Source organism: Macaca mulatta, chromosome 17, assembly GCF_049350105.2.
Source record: "Macaca mulatta isolate MMU2019108-1 chromosome 17, T2T-MMU8v2.0, whole genome shotgun sequence".
Taxonomy (NCBI): Eukaryota; Metazoa; Chordata; class Mammalia; order Primates; family Cercopithecidae; genus Macaca; species Macaca mulatta.
This window is the reverse complement of record NC_133422.1, coordinates 20,174,464-20,190,536: the sequence shown is the minus strand read 5'-3', so window position 1 is coordinate 20,190,536 and position 16,073 is coordinate 20,174,464. Positions and strand designations below refer to the sequence as shown.

At 41.0% G+C, this 16,073-nt stretch overlaps 1 long non-coding RNA gene and 1 pseudogene across 1 annotated transcript; both read left to right on the top strand.

The window, feature by feature from the left end:
• Positions 1 to 1,624: 1,624 nt before the first annotated feature.
• LOC114673523 (uncharacterized) lies at positions 1,625 to 11,675 on the top strand. Its single transcript, XR_003724269.2, has 2 exons — positions 1,625 to 1,907; positions 11,576 to 11,675. It is a non-coding gene; the product is annotated as an uncharacterized LOC114673523 (long non-coding RNA).
• On the top strand, positions 8,993 to 9,589 carry LOC100423769 (selenoprotein K pseudogene; annotated as a pseudogene).
• Positions 11,676 to 16,073: the final 4,398 nt, after the last annotated feature.

The window sequence follows — 16,073 nt, the reverse complement described above, 5'->3', positions numbered from 1 at the left end:
TCGCCCAGGCTGGAGTGCGGCACATGGCTCACTACCGCCTTGACCTGGGCTCAAGTGATCCTCCCACTGCAGCCTCCCATGTAGCTGGGACCACTGGCTCACACCACCATGCGTAGCTAATGTTTTCATTTGTAGAGACAGGGTCTCACCATGTTGTCCAGGCTGGCCTTGAACTCCTGGGTTCAAGCTATCCTCCTGGTCAGCCCCACAAAGTGTTGGGATTACAGGTGTGAGCCACCATGCCTGGCCTACATGAAACATATGCTTATTTGGTTTTGATTTTTACACTTTTATGATGCCAAGATGAACCCCCATTACCCTCCAAAAAGGAACATCCTACTAGCTTCACATTACAACTGGAATATTAACACAATGTAAATAGAGAAAACGGAGGTGGGGTGATTAGGAGATTTAATAAGAATAAATCTTAAAGGGAAATAGAATGAAATGTATAAGGTAAAGGCAGAAGTTAATAGAAATAGTATAATTAGTATAATAGGATCCATAAAGTCAAACACAGATTCATTTTTTAAAAAATACATTTCTGTCCAGATTTATTTTTTTAAAAAGCTGGGTGCAGTTGCTCACATCTGTAATCGCTGTGACTTGGGAGGGAAATGGGAGGATTGCCTAACTAAGCCCAGGAGTTGGAGGCTGCGTGAGCTATGATCGTGCCACTATACTCCATCCTGAGTGACAGAGCAAGACCCCATAGCTGAAGAAATATAAACTATTCATGTTGTAAAAATTAAGATATTTATTTTTCAAGAAGCTATTATGAATAATTTCATGGCAACAAATTTCAAAATTTCATGGACAAATTACTCAAAACTATGTTATCAAAATAATTTTAAAGGAAAAATGGAATAATCATTAAAGAAATTTGATTGATATTTTAAAATCTTCCCAGAACACAAACACTAAACCCAGAGAGGTTTTCAGAAACGTTCTACTGAACATTCAGGAAAAAAATAATTCCAATTTTATGTAAATTATTCCAGAACATAGAAAAAGAGGAAGCACTCCCCAATTAATCTCAATCATGAAGACAAAATTTGAAAAATCCAAAGCAAGATAGTAAAGCAAATTCAGCAATAACTAGAAATCATTATCAAGCTGAGTTTGTTCCAGAATGTCAGGGTGGTTTAACAATGGAGGAAAAAGATCACATCTGAAAAGATGCAGGAAAAAAGGTTTGGTAAACCTTGGCAGCCATTTGTAATTTTTTTAAAAATAAATTTTAGAAAGCTTGGAGTAGAGAACTCTTTTAACTTAATAAGTGATATTTACAAAAAGCCTACAGCACGTATCTTATTTTATGCTGAATTACTAAATGATTTCCTTTAAGATTATAAACAAGAGCGGGATAATCACTATCATGATTTCAACATTGTGCTGGGGGCCTAGTGTATGCAGAATAGCAGGAAAAAAAGTGATTAGGATTGGAAATCCACCCTATAGTAATGCCAAGTAAATCACAACCTCTCTTTGAGTGTGGATGAGACCTGAGACTTGCTTCCAACGACAGAATATGGCTAAGGTGATGGGGATAGTCACTGCTTTGGTTCATGTTATATGGCAAAAGTAATGGAATAATTACTCTTGCGATTATGTGATGTTACAGAAGATCCTTGTTAGCGGCCCAGAGTGCACTATCATGTTGTAAGAAGGCCTGTGAATGAGCCACCTGGCAAGAAACCTTGGGGACCACTAGGAGCTGATGGAAACCCCCAGCTGACAGCCAGAACAAGACAGGGACTCCATCCTACAGCCTCAGCTGAATCCTGCCAACAACCATCTGAACTTAGAAGAGGACACTAAGTTTTAAAAAGGACCACAGACTGGCTGTCACCTTGATTACAGCCTTGTGAGACCCTGAGCAGGAGACCAACAGAAACTATGAGATAGTAAGTACATGTTTTAAGCCACTAAGTGTGAGGTAATTCATTATGCACCAGTAGATAGCTAATAAAGGAAGAGACAAACCTGATTAGAGACTAGATTACATAGAAAACAAAAGAATATCTATGACTGACTCATAAGAATTAACCATTTATTTGGCACTTCTACAGTTGCATTTCTATATGCCAGCAACAAACAGGTAAAAATACAATTTAGAAAAAGTTAACATTTACAGTAGCATCAAAAATATAAATAAATAAAATCTTAATAAAATATATGCAAGAACAGGCTGGGTGCAGTGGCTCACACCTGTAATCCCAGCACTTTGGGAGGCCGAGGTGGGCAGATCATCAGGGCAAGAGATTGAGACCATCCTGGCCAACATGGTGAAACCCTGTCTCTACTAAAATACAAAAAATTAGCCAGGGATGGTGGCATGTGCCTGTAGTCCCAGCTACTCGGAAGGCTGAGGCAGGGGAATCGCTTGAACCCAGGAGACAGAGGTTGCAGTGAGCCAAGATGGCGCCACTGCACTCCAGCCTGGTGACAGAGCAAGACTCTGTCTAAAAAAAAAGATATATGTGTGTGTGTGTGTGTATGTATATGTATATATATGTGTGTGTATATATATGTGTGTATATATATACACACAAGAACATTGTGAAGAAGTTTTAAAACTTTAATGAAACATAGGTTAGTAATAAAAATAATGAGATTAGGCTGGGCATGGTGGCTCATGCCTGTAATCCCAGCACTTTGGGAAGCCAAGGCCAGCAGATCACCTGAGGTCAGGAGTTAAAGACCAGACTGGTTAACATGGCAAAACCCCATCTCTACTAAAAATACAAAAGTTAGTTGGGTGTAGTGGCACACGCCTGTAATCCCAGCTACTTGAGAGGCTGAGGTGGGAGGATCACATGAACCTGGGAGGTTGAGGTTGCAGTGAGCTGAGATTATGCCACTGCGTTGCAGCCTGGGTGACAGGAAGACTCTATCTCAAAAGAGATTTAATTGGGTAGATAAGTTCTAGAGTACAGGCTCAATATCATGAAGATATTACTTCTTTCCATATTAATCTCTAGATTTAATGCAGTTCCATACAAAATTTCACAGGATGTTTTTTTCTTTTTTGAGATGGCGTTTTGCTCTTGTTGCCCAGGCTGGAGTGCAGTAGCACGAGCTCGTCTCACTGCAACCTACGCCTCCTGAGTTGAAGTGATTCTCCTGCCTCAGCCTCCCAAGTAGCTGGGATTACAGACACATGCCACCATGCCTGGCTAATTTTGTACTTTTAGTAGAGGCAGGGTTTCACCATGTTGGTCAGGCTGGTCTTGAACTCCTGATCTCAGGTGATCCATCCACCTTGGCTTCCCAAAGTCCTGGGATTACAAGCGTGAGCCACCATACCCAGCCCCAATAGGATTTGTCATGGAACTTCATAAATGTATTATAAAATCATCATAGGGAGAAGCAAAGAACCAAGAAGAGCCAAAATACTCTTGAAAAAAGAAGACAAGGTGAGGGAGTTACCCTAACTTGTAAGCTATCAAGACTTATTATAAAGCTATAATAATTAGACACAATACACACAGATAGTTAAATGGACTGATGGAACAGAATAGAGAACACAGAAATAGAACATTAGTATATGGAAATTTGACGTGACAAAATCAGTCCTATGGTTTTGTATTAGTCCCTTTTCATACTGCTATGAAGAAATATCCAAGACTGGGTAATTTATAAAGAAAAAGAGGTTTAATGGACTCACAGTTCCACATGGCTGGGGAGGCCTCACAATCATGGTGGAAGGCGAAGGAGAAGCAAAGGCACATCTTACATGGTAGCAGGCAAGAGAGCATGCATAGGGAACTGCCCTTTATAAAACCATCAGATCTCGTAAGTCTTATTCACTATCACAAGAATAGCATGGGAAAATCCCACCCCCTTGATTCAGTTACCTTCCACTGGGTCCCTCACATGACATGTGGAGATAATGGGAGCTACAATTCAAGGTGAGATTTAGATGGGGACACAGCCAGACCATATCAGGTTTGAATATGCCCTCCAAAACTCATGTTGACCCTTCATCCCCAATGTGGCAGCATTGAGAGGTGGGGCCTTTAAGAGTTGATAGAATCATGAGGGCTCTGCCCTCAATGGATTAATCCACTCATGGATTAATGGATTAATGGGCTATCATGGGAGGGCACCAGTGGCTTTATAAGAGGGAGAATCTTTAGCATAGCATGTGAGCATGCTCAGCTACTTCAGAACTTTGTAGAGAGTCCCCACCAGCAAGAAGGCTCTCACCAGACATGGCTCCTTGACCTTGACATCTCAGCTTCCATAACTAAGAAATAAATTCCTTTTCTTTATAAATTACCCAGTTTCAGGTATTCTGTTACAAGCAACAGAAAATGGACTAAGATAGTTGGCATTGTAGATCAATGGGAAAAGGGTGGCTATTCAATAAATGGTGCAAAGACAATTGGTTATCCACATGGAGGGGGAAAATGGATTCTCTGCTTCATACCATACATACAAAAAAATCCAGTTCTTTGGATTTATGATTTAAATGAGAAAATTTAAAATGGTTGAAGCAGGCTGGGTGCAGTGGCTCACACCTGTAATCCCAGCACTTTGGGAGGCCGAGGTGGGTGGATCATTTGAGGTCAGGAGTTCAAGACCAGCCTAGCCAACATGGTGAAACCCTGTCTCTACTAAAAATACAAAAAATTAGCCAGGCATGGTGCCGTGCATCTGTAATCCCGGTTATTCAGGAGGCTGAGGCAGGAGAATCACTTGAACCTGGGAGGTGGAGGTTGCAGTGAGCCAAGATCACACCACTGCACTCCAGCCTGGGCAACAGAGGGAGAATGAATCTCAAAAAAAGTACCATTTATAAATCTATGGATGGATCTTTTCTGAAGGTCCTTTGCCTGGAGAAAAAAATAGTGCATTAAAAGGCTTTGGTCCAAAACAAACAAACTCCTAAAAATCAAGTAGAAGGGCTGGGCGTGGTGGCTCACGCCTGTAATCCCAGCACTTTGGGAGGCTGAGGTGACAAGAGCAAAACTCAGTCTCAAGAAACAAACAAAAAAAGAAAGTAGAAGACAAACAACCCAAAAACATAGTGGGCAAATTCCATAGCATTTCATACATTTCATAGAAGAAAAACTATCAGTGGCTAATAAAGATATAAAAGAATGCTCAGGGAAATGCAAATTAAAACCATATTGAAACCATTTGTATACCCCTTAGATGGTCAAAAAATTAAGTTAGGTGATACCACTTTTACACTGTTGGTGGCAGTGTAAATTGGCAACCCCTTTTTGGAATTACACAGTTACATTTATAGTATATGTTCTATATAATATATAATTATATAACATTTATTTCATATTCATATTAAACAAGTATATGAATATATATAATTATGTGTATGTATTATATATTTATATCTATATATATATGTAATTACATAATTTATGAACAATCAATCCTGTTCCTGGAGAACATACCCCAAAAAAAAAACCTCTTGCAGATAATGGCTGGGAAGCAAGTACAGAAATGATCAGAACAGTACAAATCAAGGGAGAATGTGCCCAAGACCTGGAGAACTGATAATAGTTTGTTGTTTATCCATGCAATGGAACACTATATGGAAGTGAAAATGATTGAAATAGAGCTATACACATCATCATACATGAATTTCAGAAACAATGCTGAGTGAAAAAGTAAGTTGCAGCAGAATGCATGCAATATAGTAGTATTTTATAAAATTCAAAAGCCAAATTATGAATACACTTTCTTAGCTATAAATGTGATAAAACTATAAAGAAAAGCACAGGAATGATCAATATAACATGGTGATTGAGGAGGGACACACAGGAGCTTCAATAGTACTATGATTCTGTTTCTCAAGTTGAATGACAGTTTTGCAGGTGGTCATTTCATCATGCTTTTATGTTATATGATGAATATAATTATACTACAATATATGTTATGCATATTATACATTATACATATTTTGTATGTAACAGTGTTTCATAATATTTTAAGGAATGAATGGAAATGGGCACATAATGAAGATACGTAGTGCTTAGCCATCAGTAGAGTCTCAGAATTATCAGATTCCAAGATAACTCCTATACAAAAACAAGCAAAGGGCATGTTATCTAGAATGAAAAGACCATCCATATTCTAATAAACTGAGACAATCAAATAGGGAATCCCTCTTTTAAGAATAGCATTTGTTATATGCTTGGAAGTGTTTTGAATCAGAAATTAGTTGTGAATAAATCTTCTCCTTTTTTTTTTTTTTTTTTTGGAGACGGAGTCTCGCTCTGTCTCCCAGGCTGGAGTGCAGTGGCCGGATCTCAGCTCACTGCAAGCTCCGCCTCCCGGGTTTATGCCGTTCTCCTGCCTCAGCCTCCCGAGTAGCTGGGACTACAGGCGCCCGCCACCTCGCCCGGCTAGTTTTTTGTATATTTTTAGTGGAGACAGGGTTTCACCGTGTTAGCCAGGATGGTCTCGATCTCCTGACTTCGTGATCCGCCCGTCTCGGCCTCCCAAAGTGCTGGGATTACAGGCTTGAGCCACCGCGCCCGGCCTATCTTCTCCTTATTAATAAAATATAAGCTTGTTTTTAATGTTATATTATCCCTGCTGAGAAATTAAAAATCCTGGAGGTAGGCCAGCTGCGGTGGCTCATGCCTGTAATCCCAGCACTTTGGGAGGCCAAGGCAGGCAGATCACTTGAGGCCAGGAGTTCGAGACCAGCCTGGCCAACATAGTGAAACTCTGTCTCTAGTAAAAATACGAAAATTAGCTGGGCATGAGGGCAGGCATCTGTAGTCCCAGCTACTCAAGAGGGTGAGGCAGGAGAATCACTTGAACTCGGTAGGTGGAGGTTGCAGTGAGCTGAGATCACACCACTGCACTCCAACCTGGGCAACAGAGTGAGAAAGAAATAAATAAAAATTAAAATCCTGGAGGTAGTATTACTTGTAACCTCAATCACTTATTAATCAATCTAAATTTAATCCTTGATTTTATAATATCTTTCTGTAGAATTTTGTTTTGGTTTTGCTTTATTTTTAGAAAAGACAGGTGCATTTACCCTGTTAGGGGATGGTCATTGGTATTTTAAAAGATACGACATTTGCTGAGAATTCCTTAAATTTTTCTAATTTTCACTAGCCAATGATGACATTGTCCCTTTTTTGCAGATAGCTTTGAAAGATGATGATACCGCCACAGTTGGGACTATGTTGTTAAAAACATCCTTTGTTTGACCATTTACACATTTGGTTCTAAAGAATGCATTGGCCTTAGATTCTTGGTTCTAAAGAATGTATTATCTTTTTTTTTTTTTTGCAAGAAGGAGTCTCACTCTGTGGCCCACGCTGGAGTATAGTCTGCAATCTCAGCTCACTGCAACCTCTGCCTCCTGAGTTCCGGCGATTCTCCTGCCTCAGCCTCTCAAGTAGCTGGGATTACAGGCATCTGCCACCACGCCCGGCTAATTTCTATATTTTTTGTACAGACAGGGTTTCACCATGTTGGCCAGGCTGGTCTCGAACTCCTGACCTCAAGTGATAACGCCCGTCTTGGCCTCCCAAAGTCCTGAGATTGCAGGCATCAGCCACAGTGCCTGGCAAGAATGTATTATCTTAAGATTCTTGTCTCATTACTATTCTTAAAATTGCTGTAAAACTTGCTTAAGTAATCAGGTTTAAATTATGTAAATACAGACAACAAATCTCTCTTAATCCTAAAGGTGCTTTTAAAATTCATGCATTTATACATGTATGCAAATTGGCTACAAATTGAACAGACTTTATTCTAAGTGACCAAATCTTAAGGAGCTTTAGAAGATACATTAATTCAAGGACTAAGCAGTTTCTGAAAACAGACTGATTTACTGTGCTTCTTAGTATTTCCTCAAACTAGAATATGAGCGATGGTGGCAGAGGAAGGAAGTAGCTCATACTTGGAAGAACAAACAGTTGCTAGAATATGCTTGTGGTTTAGAGCTTCTTTCAAAAATCCTGTTAGCTGCAAAAGAAAGGAAGGACTAATATTTTCCACGATTTCAGTAACATCTTTATGAAGATGCTCCTTTTGAATGTAGTACAGAAAGTTAGAAAACACTTAGGCATGGTATCTGACATAGTGCCCCTTAGGGAGCGTTTCATATACAGACAATCGGGGGCTTACGATGCTTTGACTTAAAAGTTTTCAACATTATAATAGTTCCAAAGGTGATGCACATTCAGTAGAAACCGTACTTCAGGCCGGGCGCGGTGGCTCAAGCCTGTAATCCCAGCACTTTGGGAGGCCGAGACGGGTGGATCACGAGGTCAGGAGATCGAGACCAACCTGGTGAACATGGTGAAACCCCGTCTCTACTAAAAAAATACAAAAAAAAAACTAGCCGGGCGAGGTGGCGGCGCCTGTAGTCCCAGCTACTCGGGAGGCTGAGGCAGGAGAATGGCGTGAACCCGGGAGGCGGAGCTTGCAGTGAGCTGAGATCCGGCCACTGCAACTCCAGCCCGGGAGACAGAGCGAGACTCCGTCTCAAAAAAAAAAAAAAAAAACAACAAAAAACCGTACTTCAAGTCTCCGTACAACTATTCTGTTTTTCGTGTTCAGAATGTTGTTCCCATAAATTACATGAGCTATTCAACACTTTCTAATAAAACAGGATTTGTATTAGATGACTTTGCCCAACTGTAGGCTGATGTAAGTGTTCTGAGTGTGTTTAAGGTAGGCTAGGCTAAGCTCTGATGTAGGTTAGGTGTATTAAAAGGACTTAGGATGTTTTCCCTTCCCAATAAACGCATCGTAAGTCAGGAAGCACCTGTATCTGATGGAGGTCTACCTTTACCAATTTAAACTGTGACAAATTTAATGTTCCTGTCTTGCTTTTAAATTGGAGAGCAACAGCAGATCCCAGATAAATACCGAAGTTAGCTTTGTGTTCTTCACTATTTATTGAACAGTTCAGAGGGCAAGGAAGCAAAGAGAAACGCTCTGAGTGTGTCTTTGCTTGCTAGCTCCTGAATTCTTAACAATTCTACACCACTCCGAAGCAGGGAAGTGGGGCAAGATGGTTTACGTCTCAAATGGACAAGTGTTGGACAGCCAGAGTCAGTCTCCATGGAGATTATCTTTGATAACAGATTTCTTCTGGGGAATAGCCGAGTTTGAGGTTTTGTTTTTCAAAACTCAGCTTCAGCAAGATGTGAAAAAAAAAAAAGCTATGGAAACTCATCTGATTCCAGATACAATGATGGAAGAGGGCCGCCGGGAAACCCTCCTCAAAGAATGGGTAGAATCAATCATCTGCATGGCCCCAGTCCTCCTCCAGTGGCTGGTGGATGAGGAAGGTAAATGTCCACTCTAAGAAGCAGACAACTGGACATGCACATTCATAGCGAAGGAAACCATCAAGAAGTGGAAGGCTGGCCATGTTGGAGCAGTAGATGAATGTCTATGTCTAAACAAGGACTGCTCTGTGTCCTCACAGATGAACTAGGTCCTGCTAGGAATTCCCTCTGCAGGGAACTGGCCTGATTGACTTGCAGTTCCATAAATGCACATGTTTGCCTCATTACCTTTTTTGTATAGTTTATCTTAAAGTATTAATATAGTTTTAATAAGTAAATATTCTTAGGTTGCAAAAAAAAAAAAAAAAATTCTGGCCGGGAGCAGTGACTCACGCCTGTAATCCCAGCATTTTGGGAGCCCAAGACAGGCAAATTATGAGGTCAGGAGATTGAGACCATCCTGGCCAACATGGTGAAACCCTCTCTCTACTAAAAATACAAAAAATACAAAAATTAGCTGGGCGTGGTGGTGTACACCTGTAGTCTCAGCTACTCGAGAGGCTGAGGAGAATCTCTCAAACCTGGGAGGCACAGGTTGCAGTGAGCTGAGATTGCGCCACTGCACTCCAGCCTGGTGACAGAGCAAGACTCTGGCTCAGAAAAAAAAAAAAAAAAAAAACAGATAAAAACCATTCTACAGTGGCCTTCCTGTATTTTTTATCTGCTTTTTTTCTGTTCTCTGCTTTGGAGTCAGAAACTTCAGTTCAAATCCCTGCCATGTCAACATAACAATCTTTCAGCCTGTTTCCTCCTTCGTAAATGATGGGTATAATTTCCATCCCACAGGATTTGTGTTAGAATTGAGTGAGGTAATGTATTAATACATACTACGTGCTTCAAAAATACTATCCGTCTCTTTCCACATGGTTGTCAGAACTCCAGTGCCATGATGGATACAGAGTGAATCATTTTCTTCACTGTCCACTATCAATTTGAGAATGGCAGGTTGCTGCTTTTACATTTTCAGATCTAGTTAACATTACCTTCCATCAGTGAAATAGAATACTTAATCTTTATTATGTATTTCCCTCATTTCCCTATATCTTTTAAGTCATTTTATCACTATTTTAAAAATCAGTTTTGTGAACTCTTGCTTTTGCATGGAGGAAAATGGGATTGATCAAACATTGAAATGGGATGATTGGTTCTCTAATTTCTCTGTATTCAGTCCTACACCTAATAGCTTCAAGCTCTCTCCTAGGAAGACAGGACTCTGGGTATATCTAAATGAGTAGACATCCTTAATGAGTTTTCTCTGTTGTATGCTGTATTATCTTTTTGAGTGTTCCAGAGAACTGAATAAAAGTAGATCTCTCCATATTAACTATATGATAATGGTTAACACCTGTGTGGTACTTTGCTTATGAAGTGTTTTCACATGTATCACTCATTCATTAATTTGTTAAGCATTTACTGAGCTCTGTTACATGCTTTGCCTTTACTAGACACCAGAGTATAGTATACTGAAGTACTCCTTGACCTTGAGGTGTCATAAAAAATGTGACTTCCCAAGAAACCTTCTCCTCCTGCTTTGTTAAGTCACTCCGCCCTTCTTATTGTCTAATACCACACTCTGTCTCCTTTATGATATTTTCTGTGCTGATCTCCTTAAGGGTAGGGGTTATGTCAGTTTCTGTCCTTTCTTGAGGTCCTGAATGTAAGACCTAGCTATTGCTAGGCCCAAAATAGGAACTCAATAAAACCAGTTGAGGGAGTGGAAGAATGGATGAAGGCAACATAGGGAAGAGACGGGCCAAGATTCATTGCTACACAGTGTGATGGGTGCCAAGGCAGAGAGGTGGGTTGAGGGCAAGTGTTAGTCTGTTTTAAGCTGTTATACCAGAATACCAGAGACTGGGTAATTTATAAAGAACAGGAATTTGTTTCCTCACAGGTCTGGAAGTCAGAAAGTCCAAGATGAAGGCACTGGCAGGTTCAGTTACCTGGTGAGGGTCTGGTCTTTTTACTTCCAAGATGGCGGTTTGACTGTTGCATCTTGAGGAGTGGGGGAAGAATGCTGTGTGCTCATATACTAGAAGGCAGAAGGACAAAAGGGGATGAACTCCCTCTTTCAAGCCCTTTTATAAGGACATCTAATCCCATTCACAAGATAGGAGCCCTTGTGGCCCGATCACCTTTTAAAGGCCCCACCTTTTAATACCATAAATCACTTTAGCAATACCTAAATTTTGGAGGAGACACACTCAAACAATAGCAGATATAAAAGACAAGCGTTTAATCAGACTATATGTCAGTTGATAATTTTTCCTTCCCTGCAGGAGACCTGTCTGTGAGTGGCTGGGAGACCTGTTTAATTCTGGGGTATAGAATTAAGATGGCCGTCTGCCTGTAAGTAGAAATAAACTGCATTCTCCCAAATCAGCTTTGTTCATAATAAAAGTAATATTCTGGCCTCCTTATACCATTCTCTCTCTCTCTCTCTCTCTCTCTCTCTCTCTCTCTCTCTCCTTTTCTTTTTTTTTCTTTTTTTTTTTCCAAGACAGAGTCTTGTCTGTGGCTCCAGGCTGGAGTGCAATGGCATGATCTCGGCTCACTGCAATATCTGCCTCCTGGTTTCCAGTGATTCTGCTACCTCAACCTCCCAAGTAGCTGGGATTACAGGCATGTGCGACCATGCCCAGCTAATTTCTCTATTTTTAGTAGAGGCAGGGTCTCACTGTGTTGGCCAGGCTGGTCTCCAACTCCTGACCTCAGGTGATCCGCCTGCCTTGGCATCACAAAGTGCTGGGATTACAGGTGTGAGCCACCACGCCCAGCCTATTAGCTATTTCTTAAACAGTTCACAACTTGGTTCAAGAAGAGGTAGGCTATCTATTGCCCCATCCTCTACTTTTTTTTGGTTTTATTTTGAGACGGAGTCTCACTCTAGCCCAGGCTGGAGTGAAGTGGCGCTATTTCGGCTCACCACAACCTCCGCCTCCTGGGTTCAAGTGATTCTCCTGCCTCAGCCTCTGGAGTAACTGGGATTACAGGCATCTGCCACCATGCCTGGCTAATTTTTTGTATTTTTAATAGAGATGGGGTCTCACCTTGTTGGCCAGGCTGGTCTTGAACTACTGACCTCAGGTGATCCACCCGCCTCAGCCTCCCAAAGTGCTGAGATTACAAGCATGAGCCACTGTGCCCGGCTGACTTTTTTTTTTTTAACTGAATACCTAATTGTTAGGTTATTCTTTTGTCTGTTATTGCTCTCCTTAACACATATAAAATAGACCAAACTGACATGATCATATTTTAGAAAAATACATTTTTTTTGGAAAAGGAAATGGAAAAAAAAGGTAAATAGCTTAATTTAAGAAAAAAAAATTTAAAATGGCTTAAATTGTCCACTTATCATAGCATAGAATTAGAAATCCCAGTCTTTGTGGCTGCCCAAAATAATAATAATAATAATAAATGGCCAAAAAATGAAAAAAGTCTTTCATGACTGTCTTCCTAATATTATCAGTATGAGGAAACTTAATAGTTCCGAAAATAAAGATGTAAATTGCTGCAGAACGTACAATAGGATAAAGTCATACTAGCCAAAATGTGGAAACAACCCAAATGTCATCCATGGATGAATGGATCAACAAAATGAGATATATTTACAATGGACTATGATTCAGCCTTAAAAAGAAGTGCAATTCTTGGCTGGGCATAGTGGCTCACGCCTGTAATCCCAACACTTTGGGAGGCCGAGGTGGGCGGATTATGAGGTCAGTAGTTCAAGACCAGCCTGGCCAATATGGTGGAACCCTGCCTCTACTAAAAATACAAAACTTAGCTGGGCATGGTGGTGCACACCTGTAGTCCCAGCTGCTGGGGAGGCTGAGGCAGGGGAGTTGCTTAACACCTGGGAGGCAGAGCTTGCAGTGAGCCAAGATCGTGCTACTATATTCCAGCCTGGCGACAGAGTGAGACTCCCATCTCAAAAAAAAAAAAAAGAAAAAAAAAGTGCAATTCTTATATATGCTACAACAAAGATGAACCTTGAGGAAGGACATTATACTAAGTGAAATAAGCCAGTCACAGAAGGACAAATATGATTCCACTTATGTGAGGAACCTAGAATAGGCAAATTCATAGAGACAGAAAGTAGTTTCCAGGGGCTGGGGGTAGCGGGAAATAGAGAGTTAATGTTTAATGGGTATAGACTTTCTGTTGGGATGATTTTTTTAAAGTTCAGGGGATGGATAGTGGTGATGGCTACATAACAATGTGAATGTACTTCACACCACTGAATTGCACACTTAAACATGGTTAGGATGGTACATTTTTGTGTATTTTACCATAAGAAAAAAAATTTAGGGCTGGGCAAGGTGGCTCACACCTGTAATCCCAACACATTGGAAGATCAAGGTGGAAGGATCATTTGAGCCCAGGAGTTTGAGACCAACCTGGGCAATATAGTGAGACCCCACCTCTACAGATTTTTTAAAAATTACCCAGCGGTGTGTGCCTGTGGTCCCAGCTACTAAGGAGGCTGAGGTGGGAGGATTGCTTTAGCCTGGGAGTTCAAGGCTGCAGTGAGCTGTGATTATGCCACTGCACTCCAGCCTGGACAACAGAGAAAGACCCTATCTTGAAAAAAAAGAAAATTAGTATGATAAAGCACAGACCATGTATATAATAAAGATACTTCAACCATTTGAAGGAGTGTTTTGTTCTCAAGCCACATAGAGAACTACATATTATCCCAGAAAAAAAGCACAGGATCCAGGAAAGCTGGAAGGACTGGCGTTTGGTGGCTGAGGTCAGCAAAGGTGACTGCTCTGTTCATGGCATCCCATGGGTACTTATCATCATCTTCATAATCACCACCGGCAGGGTCTTTCTCAACAGACTGACCTTGTGCTGTGAATATCACATATATTATCACTGAATTTTTGAAACACCTTATAAAGTAGACATTATTCCCATTTATAAGAATTTAATACCTTTCTGAAATTTCCTAAGTAAGTGGTGCAGCCAGAACTTAAACCCTACATCATCAGACACCAAAAGTCAAGTACTTTCTTTAGCACATCCCAAGAATAGCTTTCAAGAAGAATTATATGGATAATCTGGAGTAAATGGAATAGGAACTTCTTCATTTAGGTCAGCGAGATATGCTGACAAGATGACCACAAATGCAGGAATGTTGGATGGTAATTAATATTTAGATGAGAAATCATTAAAGAGTGGAATCGCAATGCAAGTTTCTGGGGCTATTTCAGTAGGGCGTTTGGAACTGATTGAGGGGACAAAAATTAAAGCCAGAAAGCTCAGTGGAGCAAATGTCATAGTGGCCACAGAGAAACAAAGATTTTCAAAATGAGATGCTAAGTGAAAAACAGCAACTGAAGAGAGAAGTAATGTTTCCAGCATCACAATGGGCATAAAGAGAATTGATCTTTTATACTCAAGGTGAGTTTGTAGTAATGCAAGGACTGGTGATTTAGGCCACTGAGTTCTGGCTCTGAGTACATCTCTAATCCCTAAACCTTCACTAAGAGGGAAGTGAAGGGAGTCAGGTGTGCCACATGTCTGCTACTGAAAAATGCCTAGATGGGAAAGGAGTTTGAAATATTGTCCTAAAATGAAGTTTCTGAGTTAGATGAGCCGAAATTCACCATGTGTTCACTGTTATTACTGTGTATAAAATAAAGATTTAAATGAGATTAAGATCTTTGATTAGCTTTCTGAGATATTGAAAACTAAGAACCAGGGCCGAGTGTGGTGGCTCACACCTGTTATCTCAGCACTTTGGGAGGCCAAGGTGGGTGGATCACTTGAGGTAAGGAGTTCGAGACCAGCCTGCCCAATATGGTGAAACCCCGTCTCTACTAAAAATACAAAAAAATTGGCTGGGCTTGATAGCAGACGCCTGTAATCCCAGCTACTCAGGAGGCTGAGGCAGGAGAATTGCTTGAACCTGTGAGGTGGAGGTTGCAGTGAGCCAAGACTGTGCCACTGCACTCCAGCCTGGGCGACAGAGTGAGACTCCACCTCAAAAACAAAAAAGAAAAGAAAACTAAGAACCAATTACCTCTGCCGCATACATTGACTTTGGTTAACGTGCTGACATACTGAGCCCCAAACCGGCACATATAATCTCTGGTCACTTCTACACCAAAGCTGTTACCCTAACTTGACAGTGAAGGCCAAGAAGAGTCTGGAATTATGAAGCATGGAGCCTAGAATCTGAAAACTAAGAAAAATATCTTTTTCCCAAACACTTTCATTTTATAGGTGTGGAAAGTTGAGGCCCAGGGAGAGTATCTTGCCAGCAATTTTGTAGTTAATTCATGGCAGAACTGAGATGGGACCCCAGATCTCAGATCAGAGCCCTTCCATTTTATCATATTGCTCTTTACATAAACCAGTAGCTTAAGCAGGTAAGAATTATTCTCTGAATGAACAACAGTGAATTCAATTAACACGTAAGATAAAAGAAGAGGGTGGCTGGCAAGATGGCCGAATAGGAACAGTTCTGGTCTGCAGCTCCCAGCAAGATCAACGCAGAAGGCAGGTGATTTCAGCATTTCCAACTGAGGTACCTAGCTCATCTCATTCAGACTGGTTAGACAGTGGGTGCAGCCCATGGAGGGTGAGCAGAAGCAGGGTGGGGAGTCACCTCACCCGGAAAGTGCAAGGGGTCGGGGAACTCCCTCCCTTAGCCAAGGGAAGCCGTGACGGACTGTGCCATGAGCAATGGTGCACTCTGGGCTAGATACTATGCTTTTCCCATGGTCTTCACAACCTTCAGACCAGGAGATTCCCTTGGGTGTCTAT